The sequence below is a fragment of the Bos taurus genome, chromosome 16, assembly GCF_002263795.3.
Source record: "Bos taurus isolate L1 Dominette 01449 registration number 42190680 breed Hereford chromosome 16, ARS-UCD2.0, whole genome shotgun sequence".
Classification (NCBI taxonomy): domain Eukaryota; kingdom Metazoa; phylum Chordata; class Mammalia; order Artiodactyla; family Bovidae; genus Bos; species Bos taurus.
Window position 1 is genome coordinate 16,909,906 of NC_037343.1, and position 16,043 is coordinate 16,925,948.

The 16,043-nt window shown below is 36.6% G+C and overlaps 1 pseudogene; it reads right to left on the reverse strand.

Moving 5' to 3' along the window:
- Positions 1 to 9,753: 9,753 nt before the first annotated feature.
- LOC101907125 (poly(A) polymerase type 3-like) lies at positions 9,754 to 10,415 on the reverse strand (annotated as a pseudogene).
- Between the last annotated feature and the right edge of the window lie 5,628 nt (positions 10,416 to 16,043).

Here is a 16,043-nt window from a genome sequence, read left to right on the forward strand (position 1 = left end):
TAATGAGAATTCATGGGAAAAACTAGAAAAAGCTAGGAACAAAACCAAGAACTAGAAAACAAACTATGGAAGAAAAAATTCCCTTCTATACATAGTATAAACACCCCTGAAGGATGGAATTTATCTTCTCTATATTCCAGTTGAATTATAAATAAAATTAGTATCACAATATTTACAGTAGCTTCAACTAGATTCATTACTTTTTTGTTTACATTACATGAGCATTCTGTGTACGCTCTGTATATTTAAAGCTGCATATATTTGTACATATGACAGAACCCAATTTATGTGTTTGGTTCCTCAGCTGTGTTTTTGCATCATAATTACAAATAAGGTTTAATATTTAGCAAATTTGCTTAATACATGTAAAAACAAAAGTTCCCTAAAGCCACACTACTATATAGCGATTAAATTTTTGAATGTTAGCATTTATTTTGAAAATTTCTTTTAAAGGCAGCTTTAACAAATTTGAAATTCACTGAATTATTTGATGCATATGTTCTTACTTAGTGAAAGCATCATATTAGTAACAGAAACATGTAGAAATTATCAATAATCATTTATGAGAAAGATCCATCTTGTCAGTTCATATTATTTTACATATTGTTTTGTTGGTAATGAGTGTGAAAGTAGGAATTAAATGACTTAATTAAAATAAATTTTAAAATCCAACTTTAATGTAAAATCTGCCTATTTGAACTTAGAAAATGTTTGTTCTATGATAAAGTTTTTCTCATATGGATACAGCATTGCCATTGTAATTCTGGTCTTGACATTAATCTAAGACTTAGACTTCATGCTCTACTCCTTTCAAACACTCATCTGGTTTCTGTTTAGTGTTCAATAAAAATGAATGAGGTAACAGAAATCACTTGCTCAGGTCGAAACTTTTTAATTTTCTACTTGGAAAATCTTTGCACAAATCTTAAAGTACTATTGGAAGAAATTAATGTTGTTCATGTCAGCTAATTTATGTATAAAGTAACTAGTTTGGGAATTATCCATTATATAATGGTCTATTGCCATATCTCCTGGTCAATGTTCCCCAATTTCAGTACATTTGGGTTCCTCATCTTGTCCCCTCTTACTAGCAAGATCTACTTTACAACTTCTTGTTACATTTTCATTCTCATGAAATAGAAGTGAAAGAGTTAGTTTTTCAGTCATGTCCAACTCTTTGCGACTCTGTGGGGCTGCCCGTCACTCTCCTCTGTCCATGGAATTCTCCAGGCAAGTATACTAAGCGGGTTGTTATTTCCTTATCCAGGGGATCTTCCTGACCCCAGGGGTCGAATCCAGGTTTCCTGCATTGCAGGTGGGTTTTTTACCATCTGAGCCACTAGGCAAGCCTTTCATTCTCATGCTATGCTATGCTATGCTATGCTATGCTATGCTAAGTCGCTTCAGTCGTGTCCGACTCTGTGCGACCCCATAGACGGCAGCCCACCAGAGTCACTGGGATTCTCCAGGCAAGAATACTGGAGTGGGTTGCCATTTCCTTCTCCAATGCATGAAAGAGAAAAGTGAAAGTGAAGTCGCTCAGTCGTGTCTGACTCTTAGCGACCCCATGGACTGCAGCCTACCAGGTTCCTCCGTCCATGGGATTTTCCAGGCAAGAGTACCGGAGTGGGGTGCCATTGCCTTCTCCAATTCACCACTTAAGGAAAGTTAAAGTGCCTAATATCCCAATAAGATCATTTTTTTAAAGGGGTAAAAAGCATTTTTATATCCTTATATATTAAATGGGTTCCAAATATAAGATTGCTATGAAATAAGGCATACAGTTTGAATCTTCATTTTATTTGTCTACAAGATCGACATCTATTGATGACTCCTGCCTGTCCCTAGTGCTCTCTTCCCTTGGCCGATGGCACGAAATGACTCTGATGCTCGTGCTAACTCAGCAATAGTCTTTACTGGTCCCTGTTCTTCAATCCAATCCAAGAATTGTTTCTGTTCAGGTTTTTACTATTTCAAGTCATTATTATCCCATTCTTGAATTACTGCAAATCTTTCAAGAGAATTTTCCTTGTCTCTGGCATTTTCCCTCTCTGAAATCATATTCTTTTAGCAACTTTGCATGTTACTGTGTGTATACCTTAACTTAGCACTTATGACACAGTACTGCAACTGTCAATTCAGTTGTCTTGTTATACATCTAGACAGTAAATTCATTAAATATGGAATTATCTTTTTCAACACTGTATTACTAGCTCATTGTAAAATGTGTAAAACATATGATAAGCAAAATACAATTTTCAGTAAACAACCCCCTTGATCTGCTATTTAGATTGCCATCTTGTGTTTTGCAGTGCTTTTTCTATCACATTTATCAGAACACCATAATTATCCAATGGTTCCACTGATTAATCAACCACACACCATAGCAAACATGGGCCATAGATTTTTGTACCTATCATCATAATGAACTTGTTCTTACAGAAACTGTTAATGCTGTAATGTTACTATTAACTAACAATTCCTTCTATTATTTATTGTTAATATGCAGAAAGTAGAATAAATGGACATTCGATAAACGTTGAGGTAGTGCACATATTGTGTTTTATTTTCTTCTAGGCTCCTAGTCACAAAAAGATCGTCATTAATTAACTAATTAATTCAACACATACTTTTGAAATCACGCTATGGGATAAGAATTTTAAGGAGTTGAAGCTAGAAAAGTGGGTAAAGTCATTCCTGAATCCCCATTAAAATTGGATTACATAGGAAGCTGGAATGTCAGGTCCGTGAATCAAGGCAAATTGGAAGTGGTCAAACAAGAGATGGAAAGAGTGAATATCAACATTCTAGGAATCAGCAAACTAAAATGGACTGGAATGGGTGAATTTAACTCAGATGACCATTAATCTACTATTGCGGGCAGGAATCCCTCAAAAGAAATGGAGTGGCCATCATGGTCAACCGAAGAGTCCAAAATGCAGTACTTGGATGCAATCTCAAAAATGACAGAATGGTCTCTGTTCGTTTCCAAGGCAAACCATTCAATATCACAGTAATCCAAGTCCATGCCCCAACCGGTAATGCTGAAAAAAGCTGAAGATGAACGGTTCTATGAAGACCTACAAGAACTTTTAGAACTAACACCCAAAAAAGATGTCCTTTTCATTATAGGGGACTGGAATGCAAAAGTAGGAAGTCAAGAAACACCTGGAGTAACAGGCAAATTTGGCTTTGGTATACGGAATGAAGCAAGGGAAAGACTAATAGAGTTTTCCTAAGAGAACGCACTGGTCATAGCAAACACCCACTTTCAACAACACAAGAGAAGACTCTACAAATGGACATCCCCAGATGGTCAACAGTGAAATCAGATTGAATATATTCTTTGCAACCAAAGATGGAGAAGCTCTATATAGTCAGCAAAACCATGACCAGGATCTGACTGTGGCTCAGATCATGAACTCCTTACTGCCAAATTCAGACTTAAATTGAAGAAAGTAGGGAAAACCACTAGACCATTCAGGTATGACCTAAATCAAATCCCTTGTGATTATACAGTGGAAGTCAGAAATAGATTTAATGGCCTAGCTCTGATAGATAGAGTGCCTGATGAACTATGGGATGAGGTTTGTGACATTGTACAAGAGACAGGGATCAAGACCATCCCCATGGAAAAGAAATGCAAAAAAGCAAAATGGCTGTCTGGGGAGGCCTTACAAATAGCTGTGAAAAGAAGAGAAGTGAAAAGCAAAGCAGAAAAGGAAAGATATAAGCAACTGAATGCAGAGTTCCAAAGAATAGAAAGAAAAGATATGAAAGCCTTCTTCAGCAATCAATGCAAAGAAATAGAGGAAAACAACAGAATGGGAAAGACTAGAGATCTCTTCAAGAGAATTAGAGATACCAAGGGAACATTTCATGCAAAGATGGGCTCAATAAAGGACAGAAATGGTATGGACCTATCAGCAGCAGAAGATATTAAGAAGAGATGGCAAGAATACACAGAAGAACTGTACAAAAAAGATCTTCACGACCCAGATAATCACGATGGTGTGATCACTGACCTAGAGCCAGACATCCTGGAATGTGAAGTCAAGTGGGCCTTAGAAAGCATCACTACGAACAAAGCTAGTGGAGGTGATGGAATTCCAGTTGAGCTATTTCAAATCCTGAAAGATGATAAGATGAATCTGTGAAAGTGCTGCACTCAATAGGCCAGCAAATTTGGAAAACTCAGCAGTGGCCACAGGACTGGAAAAGGTCAGTTTTCATTCCAATCCCAAAGAAAGGCAATGCCAAGAATGCTCAAACTAACACACAATTGCACTCATCTCACACGCTATAAAGTAATGCTCAAAATTCTCCAAGCCAGGCTTCAGCAATATGTGAACCATGAACTTCCTGATGTTCAAGCTGGTTTTAGAAAAGGCAGAGGAACCAGAGATCAAATTGCCAATATCCGCTGGATCATAGAAAAAGCAAGAGAGTTCCAGAAAAACATCTATTTCTGCTTTATTGACCATGCCAAAGCCTTTGACTGTGTGGATCACAATAAACTGTGGAAAATTCTGAAAGAGATGGAAATACCAGACCACCTGATCTGCGTCTTGAGAAATTTGTATGCAGATCAGGAAACAGCAGTTAGAACTGGACATGGAACAACATACTGGTTCCAAATAGGAAAAGGAGTACGTCAAGGCTGTATATTGTCACCTGTTTATTTAACTTCTATGCAGAGTACATCATGAGAAACACTGGACTGGAAGAAACACAAGCTGGAATCAAGATTGCTGGGAGAAATATCAATAACCTCAGATACGCAGATGACACCACCCTTATGGCAGAAAATGAAGAGGAACTCAAAAGCCTCTTGAAGAAAGTGAAAGTGGAGAGTGAAAAAGTTGGCTTAAAGCTCAACATTCAGAAAACGAAGATCATGGCATCTGGTCCCATCACTTCATGGGAAATAGATGGGAAAACAGTGGAAACCGTGTCAGGCTTTATTTTTCTGGGCTCCAAAATCACTGCAGATGGTGACTGCAGCCATGAAATTAAAAGACGCTTACTCCTTGGAAGGAAAGTTATGACCAACCTAGATAGCATATTCAAAAGCAGAGACATTACTTTGCCAACAAAGGTTCGTCTGTCTAGTCAAGGCTATGGTTTTTCCTGTGGTCATGTATGGATGTGAGAGTTGGACTGTGAAGAAGGCTGAGCGCCAAAGAATTGATGCTTTTGAACTGTGGTGTTGGAGAAGACTCTTGAGAGTCCCTTGGACTGCAAGGAGATCCAACCAGTCCATTCTGAAGATCAGCCTGGGATTTCTTTGGAAGGAATGATGCTAAAGCTGAAACTCCAGTACTTTGGCCACCTCATGGGAATAGTTGACTCATTGGAAAAGACTCTGATGCTGGGAGGGATTGGGGGCAGGAGGAGAAGGGGATGACAGAGGATGAGATGGCTGGATGGCATCGCTGACTTGATGGATGTGAGTCTGAGTGAACTCCGGGAGTTGGTGATGGACAGGGAGGCCTGGTGTGCTGTGATTCTTGGGGTCGCAAAGAGTTGGACATGACTGAGTGACTGAACTGAACTGAACAGTTAGAATATGTGGATATAGTTCAAATAATTAAAAAAAATGCATCTTAGAAATAGGAAATAACTGGATCCTTTGAGAGCATAAAATAAGACAAACTAGTCTAGAAGATAAGAGGGAAGTAGAAAATTGTGAAACTGAGGAGGTCAGTGAAAAATGAAGACTATCATTTAAAGAAGCAAGACCAGGAGCTTAGAAACCTGAATGAATAACTGGGTAAAATGAAATTACAGACTGATGGGAAAAGAGAAAAGCATCATTGGAGTGGTGGGCACTAAAGCAAAGTCTTTCATTTGGGACAGGTGGTGTTTTGAGATGCTTGTGAAATACCCAAGTGGTTAGTTCTAAGAAATAATCAACACTAAGGACGTGAGGCCAAAGAATTAGCTGTGGACCTCAGACATGTACGTGTGAGACTGTAGTATGAGAAGATTATAGGCCACACAGGAGTACGTGCCATCATCTGTGGCAGGTTTAAAGAGTGAAAATTTTAAGACCTTGGCTGTGGCTCTGATAGTCCCCCAATATTAACCAAAAAGCAAAGGAGAAGCCTGTAAAGGAATCTGACATGAGCCAGAGACAGAAAGCCAAGTGAATAAAATGTCCCAGCACCAAAGACTGTATTGAGGAAGAGGTCAACAGTCTAATACTCTGGGTGTCAAATATGTATGAAAAAAAAAGTTTCCACTGGATCCATTGGCACATAATGTATGAAACTCATTTTGCTCAAAAAGAACAAAAACAGAATGTTAGAAGTTGATTAGAAAGAGTTTAGGGAGGGAGGAAAAAAGTAAATGTAAATATTTTTTTGAAGATATGGCTGTGAAAAGAGAATGGGAGAAACTAGAGCCCGTGGGGATGCTGAGGAAAGTACCAATAAAGGGAAACAGGTGGAACAGAATTAAAAAAGAAGATAACTGAAAATTTAGGTCTCTTAAAAGAGACTGGAATGAGAGTTACACTGGCATCAGGAGAAGAGAATATTATTCCACCACAGCAATAAGAAGTAGGAAAGAACAACTTCAACTACTGTAGGTTTGCATATTTAATGGGAGAAAATTGAAAACAAAAGAAACAATATTTTTAGAATTTTCTATGAAAATATGGCAGCTTAAATATTGGCTATGTTTTGGAAGAGAAAGCAGGAGATAATAGATAAGCAAAATGAGAGAAGACGGTCAGAATGTGTGGAGATTATAGGTGTTACTGCAGAGTAAATTTACAGAAGTTGTGAACATTTCTTAAATAGCACTGTTCAATGATGACGGTAGTTTTTAGGTGAACTGATAATTGCTATTGTACTGTAAATTCTAAGCTGGTTATTTTCTTTTATTCCTCTAAATTCAAAAATAATACTTGTCTTTTCGTCATTGCTAATTACTCATGACCTTGAATTTTTAACTTTTTTGTTGCAATCTATTTTACATAGGGTAAATGTGTACATATATTGATTTCCACTGTGATGACTTTCAACATATTCATCAACTGTGTAAACCATACCACTATCAAAATACAGAAAATTCCTGTTGGCTTAGAAAGACCCTTCATGGAACTTCTTTTTCTCCTCCACATGAGATTTCTACTGTGAGTATTTCAAAACAGATTGGTTTGATGGAGCTCCAGTGTTTCATAAAAATGGAATCTTAGATTGTGTACTCATTTATATCTGCTTCTTCCACTCCTTATAATGATTATGACATTCATTCACATTGCTTTCATTGATCATTACTTGTTTTTTTTTTTTTTTTTATATATTCCTACATGGTATTACATTGCAGGATGATGCCATAATTTGTTTATCCATTATTCTTTAGTTGACGTTAGGATAGTTCCCAATTACTAGCTATTACATGCAAATATCCTTGTACCTGCTTTTGGATTTCAGCTTCTATTTTTCTTGTCTGAGTACTTAGGAGTGGAATTGCTATGTCATAAAGTTATTATAATTTATTAAAGAAGGAGCTGCCAAAGTTACTTTCCAAAGTGACTGTACTATTTTAAGCTCCTTTTAGCAATGTATGGAGAATTTCTGCTGTTCCACATCCTTATCAAAAATGTTTGTTGTCACTGTTTATACCATTTTGTTTTTGAATTTTTGTCTTTCTTCTATTATTGGTTTATAGGCTATCTGAATAATTCATTTATTTTGGAAAGAAGTTCTTGTATATATAATAATAGTAGTAGTAATAACTATTATTATTATACTTTTAAGGCTTCCATAACAAAATAGCACAGTCTGGGTGGCTTAAACAACAGAAATTTATTTCTCACAATTCTGGAGGTTAGATGTTCAACATCAATGGGTCAGCAGATTTGGTTTCTCCTTAGACCATTCCCCTTTCCCTGAAAGACTGCCACGGTATTATTGTGTTCTCATGTCACCTTCTCTCTGAGTACATATAACCCTGGTCTCTCTCTCTCTCTTCTTTTGAACATATCAGTCATATTGAATTGGGGCCCCATGCTTATATCCTTCTTTAACCTTTATTAACTCCTTAAAAGCCCCATCTCTGAATACAGTCATATTGGAGAGCCATATGAATTTTGGCTTCAACATATGAATTTTGGAAAGACAAGTATATATAAACATATTATTATTTTATATAAATATAAAGCATTTCCCCATCCTGTTCTGCCATTATTTTGTGAAACATATCTTTTTATGGGCAGGTTTTAACTTTGAAGGAACCATCTTATGCTTTTCTAAAAATGTTACACTTTCCGGGTCCAATTTAAGAAATACTTGCTCACTCAAAATCTGAGAAAATATGTGCCTACATTTTCTTATAGAAACTTTTTAATACTTGTGTTTATATTTATCTTAATGATTCATCTCAAATTAATTTTTGATGTATGGTGTGAGATAAATGACAAGTTTCAACGTTTTAAAGTTTTATAAGTTGTCCCAGCCATTTGTTTCAAAGATTTTCCATTTTCCTTGGAACATATTTGACATGATTTTTTTAAAAAATGTTTTTTTACTAGTTTATCTAACATTTATCTCTATGATTTTTTTTATTTTAATTGGAGGCTAATTACAATATTGTATTGGTTTTGCCATATATCAACATTAATTCACCACGGGCGTACACGTGTACCTCATCCTGAACCCCCCCTTCCACTTCCCTCCCCATACCATCCCTCTGGGTCATCCCAGTGCACCAGCCCCAAGCTTCCTGTATCTTGCATCAAACCTGGACTGGCGATTCATTTCTTATATGATATTATACATGTTTCAATGCCATTCTCCCAAATCATCCCCCACCACCTCCCCCACAGAGTCCAAAAGACTGTTCTATACATCTGTGTCTCTTTTGCTGTCTCACATACAGGGTTATTGTTACCATCTTTCTAAATTCCATATATATGCATTAGTATACTGTATTGGTGTTTTTCTTTTTGGCTTACTTCACTCTGTATAATCGGCTCTGGTTTCATTCACCTCATTAGAACTGATTCAAATATATTCTTTTTAATGGCTGAGTAATACTCCATTGTGTATATGTACCACAGCTTTCTTATCCATTCATCTGCTGATGGACATCTAGGTTGCTCCCATGTCCTGGCTATTATAAACAGTGCTGCAATGAACATAGGGGTACATGTGTCTCTTTCAATTAAAAATATTTTTGACCATTTAAGTGTGTGAGGAAAGTATTAGTCGCTGGACTGTATAGCCCACCAGGCTCCTCTGTTTATGGAATTCTCCAGGGAAGAATACTGGAGTGGGTTGCTATTTCTTCCTCCAGGGGATTTTCCCAACCCAGGGATCGAGCTCTGGTCTCCAAATGTCTTTGTACCTTTCTATCCTCAGGTCCACGCCACACTCTTTTGGTTAATGTGGAAATAGAGTCAGTTCCGTTCAGTCTTTTAGTCGTGTCCCACTCTTTGCGACCCCGTGGACTGCAGTACTCCAGGCCTCCCTGTCCATCACCAACTCCTGGAGTTTACTCAAACTCATGTCCATTGAGTCAGTGATGCCATCCAACCATCTCATCCTCTGTTGTCCCCTTCTCCTCTTGCCTTCAATCTTCCCATAACTCAAAGCAAATTAGTGTATGTCTTTTTAATTGGTTTTTCTTTTTAATGATCACTTGGCTATCCATATTTTTTAAAGTGAGATAATTTATTGTCATTTATTTTAAAATCAATTTTAATATAATCTAAACACATTCCATTTAGAAAACCCTGAGGAATCAATATACAAAAGTTGATGATATTATATCTGGATAAAGTTGGCAAGCTCTCTTACTTACTTTTAGTCCAGGAAATAGCATCAAGGAAACCTAATATATTGGAATAGATGTGTGAAGTTTGGCCCTCTGTTAACCTGAAGTTGTCAATAATTAGAAACAGATGTGAAATTTCATTGGTTCCCCTGGAACCATTTAGACTCCTTACACATATTCTATCTATTAATACTTTTTAAGCATACTATCTCTCCTAGGTCCAAATATTCTGGAATAGTCTGCAGTATTAATCTTGCAAAAAAAAAAAAATCAATCCCTAAGCCATCAAAACACAGTTTGATAACTGGCACAAATGCTTCAACAGCTCCTAAATCTTTCACTTTTTCCTGTAAATTCAATATATAGAATGAGGTGAAAAACTCACTTCAACCAATATATCTTGGTGCAACACACATCAGTATTGGCACCTTTTGTAGGCATTCCTAATTGGCAAGATCCAAGCATAAACATTTTACCTTCAACATTTTCAATTACAGACTGTGGAAGATTCTTGCTTTCGCCAATTTCTTGTATCCACTCTTTCATTAGGCTAAATTTCCCAATGTTAGAGTCCTGCATTGCAGTTCCTCTTACTCTTCAGAAACCACAAAGGGCTTCAGAATTTCAATTAGTTTAAGTCAGTCTCCTTTTGGATCTGCTAAACAGATAGCATGGCTCAGACGGTAAAGTGTCTGCCTACGATACAGGAGACCCAGGTTCGATTCCTGGGTGGGGAAGATCCCCTGGAGAAGGAAATGGCAACCCACTCCAGTACTCTCTCATCTGGAAAATCCCATGGACGGAGGAGCCTGATGGGCTACAGTCCATGGGGTCGCAAAGAGTTAGACATGACTGAGTGACTTCCCCTCCCTTAAACAGATAGCATAGGATGCTATAATGCTTGTGTGGTTGCTGCATTTGTTGTGATCCCTGAGTTGTTAATAGAAAGAACATCACCTTCTGCACAGGGACGACGTAGTCACTTTCCTAGGACAACAGTTGTCACCAAGGACCTGAGATAGAGGGAAGGAGGAGTCCTGCCTCTGCCCTGAGTCCAACTGCCTAAATAAAAGATACACATTTAAGTGTATCTTGTCAATTTCTGCCAAAAGACTGCTAGAATTTGGAGGCAAATATTTTGGAAAGAAAGGACATCTTACCAGTTTGAGTCTTCTTATTTATGAAGGTTTATTCATCTTTTCATTTGTCTTTTTTTTTTCTTTCCTTTTTTCCATTTTTGAGAAGTTTTAAATAAAGAATTTATACAACTTTTGACAAATTTCAATTTAAACCCAAATATTCTATTTCCTTATTTTGCTTTAAATCGGAAATGCTACTTTATAATTACTGTAAAACAAAAAATTGTAGTTATACAAAAATAAATTAGATTATATATTGACCTTGTATGCAAAAACTTTAATACAATAGTTTGGGTATTGTAGATTCTTTTTTAAAATTATAACAGAATTTTATATTATCCTATCACTGCAAATATAAATACTTTTACTTTCAAATTGTTATCAAATTATTTTTTCATTACATAAAGTCTCCAGTCTGAAGAAATAGTATCTCATTCTCAGGTTTAAGTTGAAAATACAGAGACCCTGAAAATTAAAAACTATCTTATGTGAGGCTTCTTTCCTTAGTTATTAATTATCCGATTGAGAGATTCACATCTAATTTTTATTTTTTATCTTAAATGTGTGCTGAATTCTGTTAAAGACTTTTTATTCAAATATTGAGATGTATTATTTTCTTCATTCTGTTAATATAGTGAATTATATTAATTGACTTTTTAATATGAGACAAACCTTTTCTTCTTTTGTAAAAATTAATTTATTGAAGCATAGCTCACATATATACGTTATCCATTTTATGTGTACAAATCAATGACATTTCAGTAAGTTTATCAAGTTATGCAATAATTACAATAAATTTTAAAACATTTCATCATTTTAATAGGATTCTTCCTACCTATTTTCTGTTAAACCTCTACCCATTCTCAGACAATTACTAATCTGCTCTATAGATTTGCATTTCCTTAACATTTCATATAAAAAGCAATCCAATATACAGTCACTTATGTCAGACTATGTTATTTTGAACTGAGCATAATATTTTGAGGTTCAGCCACATCATATCATGTATCTGTAGTAATTCCTTTTTATTGATCTGTACTATTCCATTCTATGGATATACCATATTTTGTCCATCCAGTCACTAGGTGAAAATCATTTACATGGTTTCCAATTTTTATTATTAATATGATGAATAATCTTGCAAAAACCACCTACCTGTAAGTTTCTATATGGAAATATATACCATTTCTCTTGAACAGACAACCACTAGTGGGGTTGAATTGCTGGGTCATAAATTCAATATATATATTCAAACATATGTATATATATGCTTAATATTCTAAGAAATTTCTAAAATGTTTTCCAAAGTGCATTATTTTATGTTATCACCAGCAATGCCTGAGCATTCTCCTTTCTTCACATACTCCTCAACATTTGTAGCTATCTTTTCATTCTTTTTTTATGAACTGCTGGAGAGAATTTGATAACTGTTTAGAATTTGAATTATAATTTCATAAAATATAGTGTAATTTTATCTTTTCAGTAATATTACTAAGATTTTCACTTCCATGATTTGTTCACTTTGTAAAGTTAATATAAAACTGTTTTTTTACCCTCTATTGTCTAAAGATTCTGTGAGAGAAGCATATACTTATGATACTCTCGGAGACAGTTTTCTATAGTGACAGTCTGTTGTTTCTTTTTCTTTTTGTAGCTATAGAACTATTCAGATTTTATATTATTCCTGAGGAATATTTGGTCATTTTTCTCTTTAAAGGAATTATTCCTTTTTGTTTAAGATGCTCAGTTTATTGTCATGCAACATTTAATGAAAGTCTCTGATATTTATTTTATTGTGTGATATGCAGGATATCTTATCTTTCATATCTGATACTGGAAATTTATATTTCCCCACTCTTTTCTTTGAGTAGTCTCGCTGTTGTTGTTCAGTTGCTAAGTTGTGTCTATTTGCGACCCCATGAACTGCAGGTGAACTGCCTCACACCAGGCTTCCCTGTCCTTCATATCTCCCTGAGTTTGCTCAAACTCATGTCCATTGAGTCATTCAACCATCTCATTCTCTGTTGCCCCCTTCTGCTCCTGCCCTCAATCTTTCCCAACATCAGGGTCTTTCACAATGAGTCCACTCTTTGCATCAGGTGGCCAAAGTATTGGAGCTTCAGTTTCAGTCCTTCCAGTGAATATTCAGGGTTGATTTCATTTAGGATTGATTGGTTTGATCTTGTGGTCCAAGGGACTCTCAAGAGTCTTCTTCAGAAAAACAATTTCAAAGCATCAATTCTTTGGCGCTCAGCCTTTATGGTCTAACTCTCACCTCCATACATGACTCCAGAAAAAAACCACAGCTATGACTATTCAGACCTTTGTTGGCAAAGTGATGTCTGCCACTGTTTCCATTGTTTCCCCATCTATTTGCCATGAAGTGATGGGACTGGATGCCATGATCTTAGTTTTTTTGAATGTTGAGTTTTAAGCCAGCTTTTTCACTCTCCTCTTTGACCTTCATCATGAGGCTTTTAGTTCCTCTTCTCTTTCTGCCATTCGTTTGAGATCATCTGTGTATCTGAGGTTCTTGATATTTCTTCTGGCAATCTTGATTCCAGCTTGTGCTTCATCCAGCTCCACATTTTGTGTGGTGTACTCTGCATATAAGTTAAATAAAGAGGGTGACAATATACAGCCTTGATGTAATCCTTTCCCAATCTGGAACCAGTCAGTTGTTCCCTCTCTGGTTCTAACTGTTGTTTCATGACCTACAAACAAGTTTCTCAGGGGGCAGTTTAGGTGGTCTGGTATTCCCATTTCTTGAAGAATTTTCCACATTTTGTTGAGATTCACATAGTCAAAGGCTTTAGTGTAGTCAATGACACAGAAGTAGTTGTATTTTTGGAATTCCCTTGATTTTCCTATGATCCAGCAGTTTAGCTAGGATTTTATTTCCGCATACTTATTTTCAAATAATAAAATTTGTTTCTTTGATTTTTTCTGTGGCTCCTCTTTTCTACTAATTGGTTTCCTCTTTTATCTTTATTATGTATGATCTTCTAAATAATTTGAGTTTAATTTGGTCTTTGTTTTCTGCCTTCTTAAGGGGAATATAGACAATTTAATAATTTTCTTCAAGTATTTAGAATTATAAATTTGCCTTAACACCCTTTTAACACTATACAACAATTTGTGACACTGTTTTTTAGTACCATTTGCTAAAAAATAATATCTTAATATATATTTTTATTAACAATGGATATGAGCTGTTTAATTTACATATATTTGTTTTTCACTATCTCTTTCCAGGGGATCTTCTCCTCCCAGGAATCGAACCAGGGTATCCTGCATCACAGGTGGATTCTTTACCAGGTGAGCTACCAGGGAAGCCCCTGTTGAGGTATAATATTGCACAGATATCAATTAAATTTGTTGTTATTGTGATTTTTCTAAACAATTGATACCATTCTGTTTATTTTTCAATCAACTATTGAGAGAAGACTATAATCTCCATCTGAGATTTTGTTTTTGTCTACCTTTATTTGAAACATTTTTTTTCCTTCATTTATTTTTGTTCTGTATTAAATTAATGCACATCTGGATAAATTGGCACTTTCTATTAATGTGTTTTTTTCCAATGAGTCAACTCTTCGCATGAGGTGGCCAAAGTACTGGAGTTAAGGGGACGACAGAGCATGAGATGGCTGGATGGTATCACTGACTCGATGGGCATGAGTCTGGGTGAACTGCAGGAGTTGGTGATGGACAGGGAGGCCTGGAGTGCTGCAATTCATGGGGTCACAAAGAGTTGGACATGACTGAGCGACTAAACTGAACTGAACTGATTAATGTGTTATGAAGTGAATATGTTAACCTTTTTTTTTTTTTTAATTACATGAAACACAGTAACAAGTACACACTGCTTGGCATATAAAAAAGTGCTGAGTAAATATTTTAAAATTATAGTTGTTATGTTCAGTTCAGTTCAGTCGCTCAGGCGTGTCCGACTCTTTGCAACCCCATGAATCACAGCACACCAGGCCTCCCTGTCCATCACCAACTCCCGGAGTTCACCCAGACTCACATCCATCGAGTCAGTGATGCCATCCAGCCATCTCATCCTCTGTCCTCCCCTTCTCCTCCTACCCCCAATTCCTCCCAGCATCAGAGTCTTTTCCAATGAGTCAACTCTTCGTATGAGGTGGCCAAAGTATTGGAGTTTCAGCTTTAGCATCATTCCTTCCAAAGGAATCCCAGGGCTGATCTCCTTCAGAATGGACTGGTTGGATCTCCTTGCAGTCCAAGGGACTCTCATGAGTCTTCTCCAACACCACAGTTCAAAAGCACCAATTCTTCGGTGCTCAGCCTTCTTCACAGTCCAACTCTCACATCCATACATGACCACAGGAAAAACCATAGCCTTGACTAGATGAACCTTTGTTGGCAAAGTAATGTCTCTGCTTTTGAATATGCTATCTAGGTTGGTCATAACCTTCCTTCCAAGGAGTAAGCGTCTTTTAATTTCATGGCTGCAGTCACCATCTGCAGTGATTTTGGAGCCCCCCAAAATAAAGTCTAACACTGTTTCCACTGTTTCCCCATCTATTTCCCATGAAGTGATGGGACCAGATGCCATGATCTTCGTTTTCTGAATGTTGAGCTTTAAGCCAACTTTTTCACTCTCCACTTTCACTTTCATCAACAGGCTTTTTAAGTTCCTCTTCACTTTCTGCCATAAGGGTCGTGTCATCTGCATATCTGTGGTTATTGAGATTTCTCCCAGCAATCTTGATTCCAGCTTGTGCTTCATCCAGCCCAGCGTTTCTCATGATGTACTCTGCGTAGAAGTTAAATAAGCAGGGTGACAACATACAGCCTTGACGTACTCCTTTTCCCATTTGGAACCAGTCTGTTTTTCCATGTCCAGTTCTAACTGTTGCTTTCTGACCTGCATACAAATTTCTCAAGAGGCAGATCAGATGGTCTGGTATTTCCATCTCTTTCAGAATTTTCCACAGTTTATTGGGATCCACACAGTCAAAGGCTTTGTCATAGTGTAGTGTTATGTAAGTTACAGGTGAGCAACACAGTGGTTCATGATTTTTAAAGGTTATTCTTTGTTAACAGTTATCATAAAATATTGACTATTCAGCATGATGCACAACATATACT